The sequence below is a fragment of the Somniosus microcephalus genome, unplaced genomic scaffold, assembly GCF_052327205.1.
Source record: "Somniosus microcephalus isolate GS21.2 unplaced genomic scaffold, FLI_Smic_1.0 unresolved_chr7, whole genome shotgun sequence".
NCBI lineage: Eukaryota > Metazoa > Chordata > Chondrichthyes > Squaliformes > Somniosidae > Somniosus > Somniosus microcephalus.
The window spans coordinates 9,719,951-9,737,060 of NW_028225185.1; positions in this window are offsets into that span (position 1 = coordinate 9,719,951).

Genomic DNA, 17,110 nt, shown 5'->3' on the forward strand with positions numbered 1-17,110 from the left:
TAGTCCCACTCCAAAGACTTGAGCACATTAAGCTAGGCTGACACTCCAGTGCAGTACTGAGGGAGCGCCGCACTGTCGGAGGGGCAGTACTGAGGGAGCGCCGCACTGTCGGAGGGGCGGTACTGAGGGAGCGTCGCACTGTCGGAGGGGCGGTACTGAGGGAGCGCCGCACTGTCGGAGGGGCGGTACTGAGGGAGCGCCGCACTGTCGGAGGGGCGGTACTGAGGGAGCACCGCACTGTCGGAGGGGCGGTACTGAGGGAGCGCCGCACTGTCGGAGGGGCAGTACTGAGGGAGCGCCGCACTGTCGGAGGGGCAGTACTGAGGGAGCGCCGCACTGTCGGAGGGACAGTACTGAGGGAGCGCTGCACTGTCGGAGGGGCAGTACTGAGGGAGTGCTGCACTGTAGGAGGGACAGTACTGAGGGAGCGCCACACTGTCGGAGGGACAGTACTGAGGGAGCGCTGCATTGTCGGAGGGGCAGTACTGAGGGAGCACCGCACTGTCGGAGGGGCAGTACTGAGGGAGCGCCGCATTGTCGGAGGGGCAGTACTGAGGGAGCACCGCACTGTCGGAGGGGCAGTACTGAGGGAGCACCGCACTGTAGGAGGTGCCGTCTTTCGATGAGACGTTAAACCGAGGCCCCATCCGCCCTCTCAGGTGGATGTAAAAGGTCCCAGGGCCACTATTGGAAGAGGAGCAGGGGGAGTTCTCCCCGGTGTCCTGGGGCCAATATATATCCCTCAACCAACATCACTAAAAACAGATGATCTGGTCATTATCACACTGCTGTTTGTGGGAGCTTGCTGTGCGCAAATTGGTTGTCGCATTTCCCACACTCCAAAAGTACTTCATTGGCTGTAAAGCGCTTTGAGACATCCGGTGGCCGTGAAAGGCGCTGGAGAAATGCAAGTCTTTCTTATAGTATTACCAGTCTCAGAGCGTGAAGCCTAGCTGGCTGGCCGTGAATTGCACCTTGCCCACCAGGAGAGGGTTCTGTGCTTGTGAGCTTGCACGCTTGTTTAAAGGTCACGCCACGCGGCCGGTATATTCTCGAGCTTTTCAGAATGCGGAGTGGAGCACCGCATTCTCACAGCGTATGAGGAAGATTCTGCAGTGAGTTTTAGAAGCCCCTGATCATCACTGGAGTTATACTCGCACAGTGCCGAGTACCAGGTCTCATTGGAATCTGAAATCTTAACTCCACCTACCCGCCTTGGTTCCATAACCCTTAATACCCTCGACTAACAAAAATCTATCAATCTCAATTTTGATATTTTCAATTGACCCCCCCAGCCTCAACAGCTTTTTGGGGGAGAGGGTTCCAGATTTCCATCAGCCTTTGTGTGAAGAAGTGCTTCCCAATGTCACCCCTGAAACATAGAAATATAGAAGTTCCTCCCTCTCATTAGACCCAATGTTCCCCGACATCTCTGGGAGGTTATTTGTGTCCTCCTTTGTGAAGACAGAACCAAAGTATGTATTTAATTGGTCCGCCATTTCTTTGTTCCCCATTATAAATTCCCCCGATTCTGACTGCAAGGGACCTATGCTTGACTTCACCAATCTTTTTCTCTGAACAGCCTGGCTCTAATTTTAAGGTGATGCCCCCTTGTTCTGGACTCCCCCCACTAGAGGAAATAGTTTCTCTCTCTCTCTCCCCTGTCGAATCCTTTAATCATCGTAAACACCTCGATTAGATCACCCCTTAATAGAAACATAGAAGATAGGAAAGGAGTAAGCCATTCGGCCCCTCGAGCCTGCTCCGCCATTCAATGAGATCATGGCTGATCATCCAAACTCAGTACCCTGTCCCTGCTTTCTCCCCATATCCCTTGATCCCTTTAGCCTTAAGAAATATATCCAACTCCTTCTTGAATATATTTAATGAACTGGCCTCCACCGCCCTCTGTGGCAGAGAATTCCACAGGTTCACCACTCTCTGGGTGAAGAAATTCCTCCTCATCTCAGTCCTAAATGGCTTACCCCTTATCCTTAGACTGTGACCCCTGGTTCTGGACTCCCCCGCCATCGGGAACATCCTTCCTGCATCTACTCTGTCCAGGCCTGACAGAATTTTATAGGTTTCAATGAGATCCCCTCTCAATCTTCTAAACTCCAGCGAGTATAAGCCCAATCGACCCAATCTCTCTTCATACATCATTCCTGCCATCCCAGGTATCAGTCTGGTGAATCTTCGCTGCACTCCCTCCATGGCAAGAACATCCTTCCTCAGATAAGGCGACCAAAACTGCACACAATACTCAAGGTGTGGTCTCACCAAGGCCCTGTACAACTGCAGCAAGACATCCTTGCTCCTGTACTCGAACCCTCTTGCTACGAAGGCCAACATACCATTTGCCTTCTTAACCGTCTGCTGCACCTGCATGCTTACCTTCAGCGACTGGTGCACAAGGACACCCAGGTCTCGTTGCACTTCCCCTTCTCCCAATCTATTGCCATTCAAATAATAATCTGCCTTCCTGTTTTTGCCACCAAAGTGGATAACCTCACATTTATCCACATTATAGTACATTTGCCATGTTTCTACCCAATCACCCAACCTGTCCAAATCGTACTGGAGTTTCACGACGTCCTCTACATTCTAATCTTCTACATTCAAGGGAATACAGATCCCATTACTGGGTCTGTGCAACCTGTCCACATGATTTAACCCTTTTAGCCCCGGGGTATCATTCTGGTGAATCTGCACTGCTCCCCCTCCGAGGCCAGTATATCCTTCCCGAGGTGCGGGGCCCAGAACCGAAAGCAGTCACTCCAGATGTGGTCAAGTCCGCAGGGACTGCCACTGATGTGTAACAGGAGGGGGATTGTGATCCTGAATCATTATCATAAGACCTTTGTCATAAATCACAACTTCTACAAGAAGTAACTCAATAACGGCCAGCTGAGGGCGCCGTCCAAGGAGTATAAATACCCGGGCGTGGGCCCACCTTGGCAGAGACAATCTGGAAACAGGAAGCTAGTGACTACTAACTAGACCTCCATGTTTTGTTACAAGTCGATTAAAGCCTTGTTTTATGTACAACCAAGTGCGTAGTGAGTCTTTATTACGTCAACCTTCCTCGTGAGTTATTACTCATAATAATAACAGCTGGTGAAGGCAGGATTAATCGCAAGTGAGAGATAATCGTAAACCACGACCGGGAAAGTCAACAGAGTGTGTAGCCAAGGGATTTGAGTTTGAGTGGCAGCCCAGACCTAACTCCTACTCACAGGACTACTTTGTGGAATATTATGGTGGGAGGGTCGGTAATCAGAGGAGACAGATTTAAGATAATTGGCAAAAGTACCAGAGGGGGAGAGGAGGAGAATTCTTTTTACGCAGCGAGTTGTTGTGATCTGGAATGCGCTGCCTGAAAGGGCGGTGGGAGCAGATTCAATATACAGCATACCCACACTTCCCTTTTGAAAGTCACTACTAAATAAGGAAAAATATTGCGAAGCTACGGAGGAAAGAGCATGGGGGTGGGGGAGTGGGACTAATGGGAGAGCTCTTTCAAAGAGCCGGCACAGGCACGATGGGCCGAATGGCCTCCTCCTGCGCTGTATGTTTCTATTCTATGTCCTTTCTCTCTCTCTCTCTCACAACTATTTCCAGTTTCTTAAGGTGTTACCTCTTGCTGGGTACAGGTCACTGCAAGGTTACTGCTATCGTTCCCAAATGTCCACATCCTCATTTGTCAGCTTAAGACAGTTTTAATGGCCATAAGGTCAAGAGTGTGGAATCGTTCGGGCAAATCTTCACAACAACTTGAATTTGTATAGAACATAGAAAAGAACATAGAAAAATCGGAGCAGGAGTCGGCCATTCGGCCCCTCGAGCCTGCTCCGCCATTCAATATGATCATGGCTGATCCTCTATCTCAATACCATATTCCCGCTCTCTCCCCATACCCCTTGATGCCTTTTGTATCTAGAAATCTATCGATCTCCTTCTTAAATATATTCAGTGACTTGGCCTCGGCAGCCTTCTGTGGTAGAGAATTCCGCAGGTTCACCACCCTCTGAGTGAAGACATTTCTCCTCATCTCAGTCCTAAATGTCCTACCCCGTATCCTGAGACTGTGACCCCTCGTTCTCGACCAGCCCCCCCCCAGCCAGGGGGAACATCCTCCCTGCATCCAGTCTGTCTAGCTCTGTCAGAATTTTATACGTTTCAATGAGATCCCCTCTCATTCTTCTAAACTCTAGTGAATACAGGCCTAGTCGACCTAATCTCTCCTCATACGACAGTCCTGCCATCCCAGGAATCAGTCTGGTGAACCTTCGCTGCACTCCCTCTATGGCAAGTATATCCTGTCTTAGGCAAGGAGAGCGCCTATAATGTAAGAAATCACACAACACCAGGTTATAGTCCAACAGCTTTATTTGAAATCACAAGCTTTCGGAGCGCTGCTCCGAAAGCTTGTGATTTCAAATAAAGCTGTTGGACTATAACCTGGTGTTGTGTGATTTCTTACATTTGTCCACCCCAGTCCAACTCCGGCATCTCCACACCATGCCTATAATGTAGTTAAAGCAGGACTGTTATCAAACAAAAGATTTTGCACCGAGCCACATAAGGTGTTCCAGTCAATATTATTCCCTCAACCTTCTCTTCTTAGGCAGCCCCTCGGAACCGAGGATGACTTGCTTCCACATTAAAAATGAGTTCTCAGGTGACTGATGAGTCCAATGCGGGACCTACAGTCTCTGTCACAGGTGGGGCAGACGCTGGTTGAAGGGGCGGGTGGGTGGGGTGCTTGGGTTGACGTGCGCACCTTCCACTGTTTGCGCTTGGCTTCCGCTTGCTCCTGACGAAGAGACTCGAGATATTCGGCGCCTTCCCGGATGCTTCTCCTCCACTTTGTGCGGTCTTGGGGCCAGGGATTCCCAGGTGTCAGTGGGGATGTTGCACTTTTTCAAGGAGGCTTTGAGGGTGTCATTGAAGCGTTTCCTTTGCCCACCTGGGGCTCTCTTGCCGTGTCGGAGCTCCGAGTAGAGCGCTTGCTTTGGGAGTCTCGTATCGGGCATGTGGACGATGTGACCCGTCCATCGGAGCTGATCGAGCATGGTCAAAGCTTCGATGCTGGGGATGTTAGCCTGAGCGCGAACACTGACATCGAGGCGCCTATCCTGCCAATGGATTTGCAGGATCTTGCGGAGGCAGCGTTGGTGGTACCTCTCCAGTGCTTTGAGGTGCCTGCTGTACATGGTCAATGTCTCTGAGGCATACAGCAGGGCGGGTATCACTACTGCTCTGTAGACCATGAGCTTGGTGCCGGGTTTGAGGTCCTGGTCTTCAAACATTCTCTTCCTCAGGCGACCGAAGGCTGCACTGGCACACTGAAGGCAGTGTTGGACTTCGTCATCGATGTCTGCTCTTGGGCTCCCGAGGTATGGAAAGTGGTCCACGTTGTCCAAGGCCTTGTCGTGGATTTTGATAATCCCTCAACCAACATCACCAAAACAGATGATCTGGTCATTATCACTTTGCTGCTTGTGGGAGCTTGCTGTGCGCAAACTGGCTGCCCCATTACAACAGTAACTGCACCTCAAAAAGTACTTCATTGGCTGTGAAGAGCTTTGGGGTGCCCTGAGGTTGTGAAAGGCGCTATAGAAATGTAAGTTCTTTACTTTCTCCAGTTCAATGAATATTTTTATCAGTATCATTTTATTCACAGAGGTCCCAACACATCACATTATTGTTGTATAATAGTATAAATCACAGCCTCATTCTGCTAACGACTTCACTATCTCAGGACTGACTGTCTATAAAACAACTTCTGGCTCCTCCAGAACTGACTGTCCCAGTTCCAATTGTGGCTATGATATGGCTGACTGTCTCAGCACTGGAACAGTCAGTCTTATTACAAGCACAAAGGCATAGCCAGCCCTGATCAAAGACTGCACGGCAGAGTTTACATCGAGACTACAGCACAGAAACAGGCCAATCGGCCGGACTGGTCTATGTCGGTGTTTATGCTCCACACGAGCCTCCTCCCACCCCTCTTCATCTCACCCTATCAGCATATCCTTCTATTCCCTTCTCCCTCATGTGTTTATCCAGCTTCCCCTTAAATGCATCGATACTATTCGCTTCAACCACTCCCTGTGGTAGCGAGTTCCACATTCTCACCACTCTCTGGGTAAAGAAGTTTCTCCTGAATTCCCGATTGGATTTATTGATGACTCTCTTATATTGATGGTCCCTAGTTCTGGTCTCCCCCTCTAGTGGAAACATTGGGCTGGATTTTGCCAATGGGGCGCGTTAGAGGCGGGACTCGCAATTGTCGGGTTTTAGTCCCGCCTCCATTGACTTCTGGCCAACCCACGCTATTTCCCCTTGATTGACCTTGTTAAGCCCGCCCAGCGGGCGTAGCAGGCCAATTAAGGGGAAGCCGGTTACAGAGAACGTCAGCGTATGACGTTTCATCTGTCAAAAATTTTTTGACCGATGAATTGTCATCGTTTGACGGCTCTGTGAAGCTGTCAAACACTGACATTCTCTGTAGTTTGAGGAGTCCTTGTATTCAAGACTCATCAACCCTCTTTTGTGAGCAGAAATTAGACCGTTGTTGCATCGGAGAATGCAGCGGCCATCTGTCCTCTCCGCCGGTGAGATGCGAGAGTCTCCGCATCCCCAACTCTTGAAGCCTGCAGGAAGAAACAAAGGCAAGTAAATATTTTCTATCACTTTCCACTTACCTCACATACTCACCTCTCCACACTTGCACCCATCACTTAGCTTCACAGCACACTTTTGCCCCCCGCAGACCCACTGCTCGCCTCGCTGACCCTGGCGGGGTCTTCCGACGTCGGGAAGCCCACGCTTGCCGGGGTAAAATGGGGATAATCCTCTTATCTGCCTGTTAACTACCTGTTAGCAGGCAGTTAAGTGGCTGTAATCCCCTTCCTGCCTCCAGGAGGCGGGACCCGGCGCGGGTCGGCTACCCGCCTCCTGGGAAGATGGCACGGGGGTGGGTTGGGGGCGGGATGGGTACCCGCCCCCAGATTCTGCCATTTTCCCGGCAGTCCCGCCTCCAAACCCGCCTCCCCGGGGCTGGCAAAGTTCCCCCCATCTTCTCCACATCTACCCTATCGAACCCTTTCATAATCTTAAAGACCTCTATCAGGTCACCCCTCAGCCTTCTCTTTTCTCGAGGAACGCGAGTGTGAATGGAATTTCGTAAATAAGAAATAGGAGCAGGAGTCGGCCATTCGGCCCCTCGAGCCTGCTCCGCCATTCAATGAGATCATGGCTGATCTTCAGCCTCAACTCCATTCACCGGCCCTATCGCCATATCCCTTGATGCCCTTACTAGTCAGAAATCTATCGACTTCTGTTTTGAATATACCCAATGACTGAGCATCCACAGCCCTCTGGGGTAGAGAATTCCAAAGATTCACCACCCTCTGTGTGAAGAAATTTCTTCTCATCTCAGTCCTGAATGGCCTCCCCTTTATCCTGAGGCTGTGGCCCCTGGTTCTAGACTCCCCAGCCAAGGGAAACATTCTCCCAGCATCCACCCTATCAAGCACTGTAATAGTTTTGTATGCTTCAATGAGATTCCCCTCTCATTCTTCTGAATTCAAGAGAATACAGGCCTAGTTTACTCAATCTCTTCTCATACGACAGTCCCGCCATCCCAGGAATCTGACTTGTTGTGGAGTATTTTAAACCAACACTCGGCACAAGGTTTTAGATCGATAGTCAAGTTATCTTTATTGCACCGGTGGGGAGACAGTCTGCTCTGTCTTAGCCAGACTTTTCCAAATTGTTACAACACTACATTTTTATACATTACAATACACATGGCAGCCTCATGCACAATTCATTCCTGCCACCTGATTGGACCTTGGCCCGCATGCATCTTCACTGATTCATTGCCTTTGCCGCGTTACATTAAAGTACCGCCTTTATTATCAGAAAAGTACATGTCCATTATCCCCCAAGCTGTTGTTGCACCTATGACCTTTGTTTATGCCAGATGGGGTCTCACCAACATTGTACTTCTGACTCGTTGTCCTCCTTTCCTGCCTCTCTGGGCCTCTTTACTTCCAACTCATTGTTTTACTTTCCTGCCAGAACAGAACTTACATCCTCTTAGGCCTCTTATGGTTCCACGTCCAGCTAGGTTATCTCAACTGCCAGTTCAGCAACTTAGAAAAAGCTTACTACTGAGATTATTGTCTTTATTACACCATTCAATGAAACCGCCAGCGATGTCCGTTTAACTCTTTCCCCACTGCAGTCTGGTGAACCTTAGTTGCACTCCCTCTATGGCAAGTATATCCTTCCTTAGGTAAGGAGACCAAAATTGTACACAGTACTCAGAATTACGTAAATAATCGGAATTGCGTACGTCTAGATTACACGGTGTAAGCCACTGACCAGGCTCCTCTCATTTGCAGGATCTTCCATCCTCTGGGTGCTGCCTGGTGTCACTTGACCACTTTCATTGGGACGGGAGGAGTTGCAGCATTGTGCATAACATAATCGGAAACGATAGCTTAACAATACAGTAGTCAATGTTACTATCTTTATATTCTGTGTGATAGAGGCAAGCACACGGATTAAATTAGGTCATTGGATTTTGCAGGTTAATGCAATTTAAGAAGCATTAAGGGGTTGGTGTAAGAATTATAGCCAGTTTGGAGTCAACGTGTCTACTTTTCCAAAAGCAAAATATTGCGGAGGCTGGAAATCTGAAATAAAAACAGAAAATGCTGGAAACACTCAGCAGGTCAGGCAGCATCTGCGGAGAGAGGGAAACAGAGTTAATGTTTCAGGTCGATGACCCTTCGTCAGAACTGGAAAAAGCTGGAGATGGAACAGGGTTTTAAGCAAGTGCAGGGGACAGGGAGAGGAGGAAAGAACAAAAGGGAAGGTCTGTGATAGGGCGGAGGGCAGGAGAGATTAAGAGACAAAAGGGATGACGGTGCAAGGCAAAAGAAGATGGTAATGGGACAAGTTAAGAAACAGAAGAGGACTTTAGATGAGGTGTAAATGGCGATGGCAGAATGATCGACAGCTGCCATGTGGGAGAGAGAAAAAAAGATAGGGGCAGAGGTTATGATCTGAAATTGTTGAACTCGATGTTGAGTCCGGAAGGCTGTAAAGTGCCTAATCAGAAGATGAGGTGCTGTTCCTCGAGCTTACGTTGAGCTTCCATGGAACAATGCAAGAGGCCGAGGACAGAGAGGTCAGAGTGGGAATGGAACGGTGAATTAAAGTGACAGGCGACCGGAAGCTCGGGGTCACCGTTACGGACTGAACCGCAAGGTGTTCCACAAAGTGGTCAACCAATCTGCGTTTGGTCTCCCCAAGGTAGAGGAGACCGCATCGTGAGCAGCGAATACAGTGTACTAAATTGCAAGAAGTACAAGTAAATCGCTGTTTCCCCTGGATTAAATTAGGTCATTGGGATTTTGCAGGTTAATGCCATTTAAGAAGTATTAAAGGGTTTGTGTAAGAATTATAGCCAGTGTGGAGCCAACATGTGTACTTTTCCGTTGCTTTCACTCTGTTATGGTGTGATGTTTATAACTGTTATGGTGTGATGTTTATAACTATGCAAAATTGTCTTATCTCCAACATAGACTAAATATTCTAGTGAAAATTGAGTTTTTGTAGTGTGCTATTGCCATCTGCTGGTGTAGTAGCGTATGACACATAACGATCACATGACAATAATCTCACAATTGATAGGTTCAGGGCAAGCCAGGTGACATTACTTTCAGGAATTCTTTGGTACCCCATGGTGAGAACTGGCCTGGGTTAGAATTAAAGGTAGTCCCGTGGGATATCCTCCTAGTAAGTATATAGATGTATATAGACGTATAACCTGCTTCTGCTTCCTGTCACGATTAATAAAACCAACGTTGGTTTATCACTGACGTCCGAACCTATCTGATCACCTCAGAGTCGCTGTTGCTTTGCAATCGCACGTAATGTGGGGAGGGTGTCCCTCGGAATCTGCTCTTCCTCTGTCGAGCATGTTCCAGGGCTTCAGGTTCCGAGATGCCCTGTTGGAGACTCCTTGCTGGAGCACAGTGCCGTGGTCTGTATCAGCCGTCGAGAGCCAGGCACAGGCGGCAGTTCCTCATGCTTAACCTCAGGCGCTGAGTGTCAGCAGGCTATTCGGCCATGGACCTCGACCCCAGCATTTGTCAGTGCCTTAGAACACTTACCTTCCACCTCCAGGAGCTAGGTCTAAATCCATCCCAGACTGATAGGGATGGAAGCTCTGGAAATCCCTCCCTAAACCTCTCCGCCTCTCCCTCCTCCTTTAAGACGCGCCTTAAAACTGACCTCTTTGACCAAGCTTTTGGTTACCTGTCCTAATATCTCCTTACATGGCTCGGAGTCAAATTTTGTTTGCTTGACGCTCCTCTGAAGCTCCTTAGGACGTTTTATAACTTTAAAGGCGCTGTAAATGTGCAAGGTGACATGAATCTTGTGTTTCATGTGGAAATGACATGAAATAATACTGGGCAGCCTGCAGGTGGCGCTGTCCAGGGAGAGTATAAATACTCGGGCACGGGCCCAGCTTACTCAGGACATTCTTGAACAGGAACTAGTGAAGGACACAACTAGACCTCCATGTTGTAAAACAGTTGATTAAAGCTTTGTTTAACGCTTAGACCAAGTGCCTAGTAGTTTTCTTACATCACAAGGTGTTGTTGAATCTTCCTTTCTCAGGGACCTACAGGAAGTGAGTTCATTGACATGGCAACGCAGTTCCAAGTGGTCATAGTTCCGCAGCCTCACCATTCCTGCCTTTGAAATCCAGGTAGGGTGGCCAGCTCCTCCCGGATTGTCCGGGAGTTTCCCGGGAATGCGGATCGAGGTCTTGGCCACACAGGAGAAAGGTACTTTGCGTACCGCATCCCGTGGAACTTCGCGCATCAGTCCCCTCGGTAGTCCATACTCCCGATCCTCGCCCACCCCATCGTACCTGGCGTTCAAGGGGCCTGTCTGTCTCCTGTCTCAGCCTTTCCCTGCCTCCCATTTCACAAAGCGGCCTGGAGCATAAGAACATAAGTAGTAAGAGCAGGAGTCGGCCATTCGGCCCCTCGAGCCTGCTCCACCATTCAATAAGATCATGGCTGATCATCGACCTCAACTCCACTTTCCCGCCCGATCCCCATATCCCTCGATTCCCCGAGAGTCCAAAAATCTCTCGATCTCGGCCTTGAATATACTCAACGACTGGAGGGGGTTACAGATATAGCCAGGGTTGTAGGGCTGGAGGGGGTTACAGAGATAGGGAGGGGTGCAGGGGCTGGAGAAGGTTACAGAGATGGGGAGGGGTGTAGGGGCTGGAGGGGGTTACAGAGATAGGGAGGGGTGTAGGGGCTGGAGGAGGTTACAGAGATAGGGAGGGGTGTAGGGGCTGGAGGGGTTACAGAGATGGGAGGGTTGTAGGGCTGGAGGGGGTTACAGAGATGGGGAGGGGTGTAGCGGCTGGAGGAGCTTACAGAGATGGGGAGGGGTGTAGGGGCTGGAGGAGGTTACAGAGATAGGGAGGGGTGTAGGGCTGGAGGAGGTTACAGAGATGGGGGGGATGTAGGGGCTGGAGGAGGTTACAGAGATGGGGAGGGGTGTAGGGGCTGGAGAAGGTTACAGAGATGGGGAGGGGTGTAGGGGCTGGGGGGGTTACAGAGATAGGGAGGGGTGTAGTGGCTGGAGGAGGTTACAGAGATAGGGAGGGGTGTAGGGGCTGGAGGAGGTTACAGAGATGGGGAGGGGTGTAGGGCTGGAGGGGGTTACAGAGATAGGGAGGGGTGTAGGGGCTGGAGCAGATTACAGAGATAGGGAGGGGTGTAGGGACTGGAGGAGGTTACAGAGATAGGGAGGGGTGTAGGGGCTGGAGGGGGTTACAGAGATAGGGAGGGCTGTAGGGCTGGAGGGGGTTACAGAGATAGGGAGGGGTGTAGGGCTGGAGGGGGTTACAGAGATAGGGAGGGTTGTAGGGCTGGAGGGGGTTACTGAGATAGGAAGGGGTGTAGGGGCTGGAGAAGGTTACAGAGATGGGGAGGGGTGTAGGGGCTGGAGGGGGTTACAGAGATAGGGAGGGGTGTAGGGGCTGGAGGAGGTTACAGAGATAGGGAGGGGTGTAGGGGCTGGAGGAGGTTACAGAGATGGGGAGGGGTGTAGGGCTGGAGGGTGTTACAGAGATAGGGAGGGGTGTAGGGGCTGGAGGAGATTACAGAGATAGGGAGGGGTGTAGGGGCTGGAGGGGGTTACAGAGATAGGGAGGTGTGTAGGGCTGGAGGGGGTTGCAGAGATAGGGAGGGGTGTAGGGCTGGAGGGGGTTGCAGTGATAGGGAGGGGTGTAAGGCTGGAGGGGGTTACAGAGATAGGGAGGGGTGTAGGGGCTGGAGGGGGTTAGAGAGATAGGGAGGGTTGTAGGATTGTAGGGCTGGAGGGGGTTACAGAGATGGGGAGGGGTGTAGGATTGTAGGGCTGGAGGGGGTTACAGAGATGGGGAGGGGTGTAGGATTGTAGGGCTGGAGGGGGTTACAGAGATAGGGAGGGGTGTAGGGGCTGGAGGGGGTTACAGAGATAGGGAGGGTTGTAGGATTGTAGGGCTGGAGGGGGTTACAGAGATGGGGAGGGGTGTAGGATTGTAGGGCTGGAGGGGGTTACAGAGGTAGGGAGGGGTGTAGGGCTGGAGGTGGTTACAGAGATAGGGAGGGTTGTAGGACTGGAGTGGGTTACAGAGATAGAGAGGGGTGTAGGGGCTGGAGGGGGTTACAGAGATAGGGCGGGGTGTAGGGGCTGGAGGGGGTTACAGAGATAGGGAGGGGTGTAGGGCTGGAGGAGGTTACAGAGATAGGGAGGGGTGTAGGGCTGGAGGAGGTTACAGAGATAGGGAGGGGTGTAGGGGCTGGAGGAGGTTACAGAGATAGGGAGGGGTGTAGGGCTGGAGGGGGTTACAGAGATGGGGAGGGGTGTAGGGCTGGAGGAGGTTACAGAGATAGGGAGGGGTGTAGGGCTGGAGAAGGTTACAGAGATGGGGAGGGGTGTAGGGCTGGAGGAGGTTACAGAGATGGGGAGGGGTGTAGGGGCTGGAGGGGGTTACAGAGATAGGGAGGGGTGTAGGGCTGGAGGAGGTTACAGAGATAGGGAGGGGTGTAGGGCTGGAGGAGGTTACAGAGATAGGGAGGGGTGTAGGGGCTGGAGGAGGTTACAGAGATAGGGAGGGGTGTAGGGCTGGAGGGGGTTACAGAGATGGGGAGGGGTGTAGGGCTGGAGGAGGTTACAGAGATAGGGAGGAGTGTAGGGCTGGAGAAGGTTACAGAGATGGGGAGGGGTGTAGGGGCTGGAGGAGGTTACAGAGATGGGGAGGGGTGTAGGGGCTGGAGGGGGTTACAGAGATAGGGAGGGGTGTAGGGCTGGAGGGGGTTACAGAGATAGGGAGGGGTGTAGGGGCTGGAGGAGGTTACAGAGATAGGGAGGGGTGTAGGGGCTGGAGGAGGTTACAGAGATAGGGAGGGGTGTAGGGGCTGGAGGGGGTTACAGAGATAGGGACGGGACGGGGGGTCGAGACTCTTGTGGGATTTGATAAATAAACAGGAAACACCACAAATGATCCACAGTAATCATGCTGATTTGTGTTCATGTTCTTGCTAATGTTGTAACCTTCTGCAACTCAATAAATCTGCAGACATTTAAAATATATAGTGAGGGCACTTAGTGATAAAATGAAGCAATGTAGCAGGAACAAGACTGCTTTCAAAACCACATTAAATCATGATTCTTGACATGCACGATTTACTTTCATGTCAACTACATTTTTAATTGGGTTTTGACTCCTAGTCGAATTACAATGATTGATGCCCTGAAATTTTTGTAATCATTTTAGAGCAGATTTAGTGGACATGCCTGGGCACACAATCAAAATTATGGATTGGACCAATTGAGTGGAGAGTAAGCTTTCAGAGGCATAGAAGGGTGTCAAATCTCAGGACAGGAGACACAACATAAGAACTTAAGAATTAGGAGCTGGAGTCGGCCATTCGGCCCCTCGAGCCTGCTCCGCCATTCAATGAGATCACGGCTGATCATCGACCTCAACTCCACTTTCTCGCCCGATCCCCATATCCCTCGATTCCCCGAGAGTCCACAAATCTCTCGATCTCAGTCTTGAATATACTCAACGCCTGAGCCTCCACAGCCCTCTGGGGCAGAGAGTTCTAAAGATTCACCGCCCTCTGAGTGAAGAAATTCCTCCTCATCTCAGTCCTCAATGGCCGACCCCTTATCCTGAGACTGTGACCCCTGGTTCTCGACTCTCCAGCCAGGGGGGAAACAGCCTCTCAGCATCGACCCTGTCAATCCCCCTCAGAAACTTGTATGTTTCAATGAGATCACCTCTCATTCTTCTAAACTCCAGAGAGTATCGGCCCAATCTACTCAATCTCTCCTCATAGGACAGCCCGCTCATCCCAGGATTCAATCCAGTGAACCTTTGAAAGATAAATGCAACAACAACCTGTATTTATATATCACCTTTAACGTAGTAAAACGTCCCAAAGGCACATCACAGGAGCGATTATCAAACAAAATTTGACACCGAGCCACATAAGGAGATATTAGGGCAGGTGACCAAAAGCTTGGTCAAAGAGGTCGGTTTTAAGGAGCGTCTTAAAGGAGGTGAGAGAGACGGAGAGGTTTAGGGAGGGAATTCCATAGCTTATGGCCCCGGCAGCTGAAGGCACGGCCGCCAATGGTGGAGTGATGGAAATCGGGGGGGTGCGCGAGAGGCCGGAATTGGAGGAGCGCAGAGATCTCGGAGGGTTGTAGGGGCTGGAGGAGGTTACAGAGATGGGGAGGGGTGTAGGGGCTGGAGGAGGTTACAGAGATAGGGAGGGGTGTAGGGGCTGGAGGGGGTTACAGAGATAGGGAGGGGTGTAGGGGCTGGAGGAGGTTACAGAGATAGGGAGGGGTGTAGGGGCTGGAGGGGGTTACAGAGATAGGGAGGGGTGTAGGGCTGGAGGAGGTTACTGAGATAGGGAGGGGTGTATGGGCTGGAGGGGGTTACAGAGATAGGGAGGGGTGTAGGGGCTGGAGGGGGTTACAGAGATGGGGAGGGGTGTAGGGGCTGGAGGAGGTTACAGAGATGGGGAGGGGTGTAGGGGCTGGAGGAGGTTACAGAGATAGGGAGGGGTGTAGGGGCTGGAGGGGGTTACAGAGATAGGGAGGGGTGTAGGGGCTGGAGGAGGTTACAGAGATAGGGAGGGGTGTAGGGGCTGGAGGAGGTTACAGAGATGGGGAGGGGTGTAGGGGCTGGAGGAGGTTACAGAGATAGGGAGGGGTGTAGGGGCTGGAGGAGCTTACAGAGATAGGGAGGGGTTTAGGGGCTGGAGGAGGTTACAGAGATAGGGAGGGTTGTAGGGGCTGGAGGGGGTTACAGAGATAGGGAGAGTTGTAGGGCTGGAGGAGGTTACAGAGATAGGGAGGGGTGTAGGGCTGGAGGAGCTTACACAGATAGGGAGGGGTGTAGGGGCTGGAGGGGGTTACAGAGATAGGGAGGGGTGTAGGGCTGGAGGAGGTTACAGAGATAGGGAGGGGTGTAGGGGCTGGAGGGGGTTACAGAGATAGGGAGGGGTGTAGGGGCTGGAGGAGGTTACAGAGATAGGGAGGGGTGTAGGGGCTGGAGGAGGTTACAGAGATGGGGAGGGGTGTAGGGGCTGGAGGAGGTTACAGAGATAGGGAGGGGTGTAGGGGCTGGAGGGGGTTACAGAGATGGGGAGGGGTGTAGGGCTGGAGGGGGTTACAGAGATAGGGAGGGCTGTAGGGGCTGGAGGGGGTTACAGAGATCTCGGAGGGTTGTAGGGGCTGGAGGAGGTTACAGAGAAAGGGAGTGGTGTAGGGGCTGGAGGAGGTTACAGAGATGGGGAGGGGTGTAGGGGCTGGAGGGGGTTACAGAGATAGGGAGGGGTGTAGGGCTGGAGGAGGTTACAGAGATGGGGAGGGGTGTAGGGCTGGAGGGGGTTACAGAGATAGGGAGGGGTGTAGGGCTGGAGGAGGTTACAGAGATATAGGGAGGGGTGTAGGGCTGGAGGGGGTTACAGAGATAGGGAGGGGTGTAGGGGCTGGAGGAGGTTACAGAGATAGGGAGGGGTGTAGGGGCTGGAGGGGGTTACAGAGATAGGGAGGGGTGTAGGGCTGGAGGAGGTTACTGAGATAGGGAGGGGTGTAGAGGCTGGAGGGGGTTACAGAGATAGGGAGGGGTGTAGGGGCTGGAGGGGGTTACAGAGATGGGGAGGGGTGTAGGGGCTGGAGGAGGTTACAGAGATGGGGAGGGGTGTAGTGGCTGGAGGAGGTTACAGAGATAGGGAGGGGTGTAGGGGCTGGAGGGGGTTACAGAGATAGGGAGGGGTGTAGGGGCTGGAGGAGGTTACAGAGATAGGGAGGGGTGTAGGGGCTGGAGGAGGTTACAGAGATGGGGAGGGGTGTAGGGGCTGGAGGAGGTTACAGAGATAGGGAGGGGTGTAGGGGCTGGAGGAGGTTACAGAGATAGGGAGGGGTTTAGGGGCTGGAGGAGGTTACAGAGATAGGGAGGGTTGTAGGGGCTGGAGGGGGTTACAGAGATAGGGAGGGTTGTAGGGCTGGAGGAGGTTACAGAGATAGGGAGGGGTGTAGGGCTGGAGGAGCTTACACAGATAGGGAGGGGAGTAGGGCTGGAGGAGGTTACAGAGATGGGGAGGGGTGTAGGGCTGGAGGGGGTTACAGAGATAGGGAGGGGTGTAGGGCTGGAGGAGGTTACAGAGATGGGGAGGGGTGTAGGGCTGGAGGGGGTTACAGAGATAGGGAGGGGTGTAGGGCTGGAGGAGGTTACAGAGATATAGGGAGGGGTGTAGGGCTGGAGGAGGTTACAGAGATATAGGGAGGGGGTGCGAGGAGGCCACGGAGGGGATTTGAAAACAAGGATGGAGAATTTTAAAATCGAGGCGTAACCGGACCAGAAGCCAATGTAGGTCAGCGAACACAGGGCGGTGATGGGCGAACGGGACTCGGTGCGAGTTAGGACATGGGGGCGGCAGTGTTTTGGATGAGCTGATGGTTACGGAGGGTGGGAGCTGGGAGGCTGGCC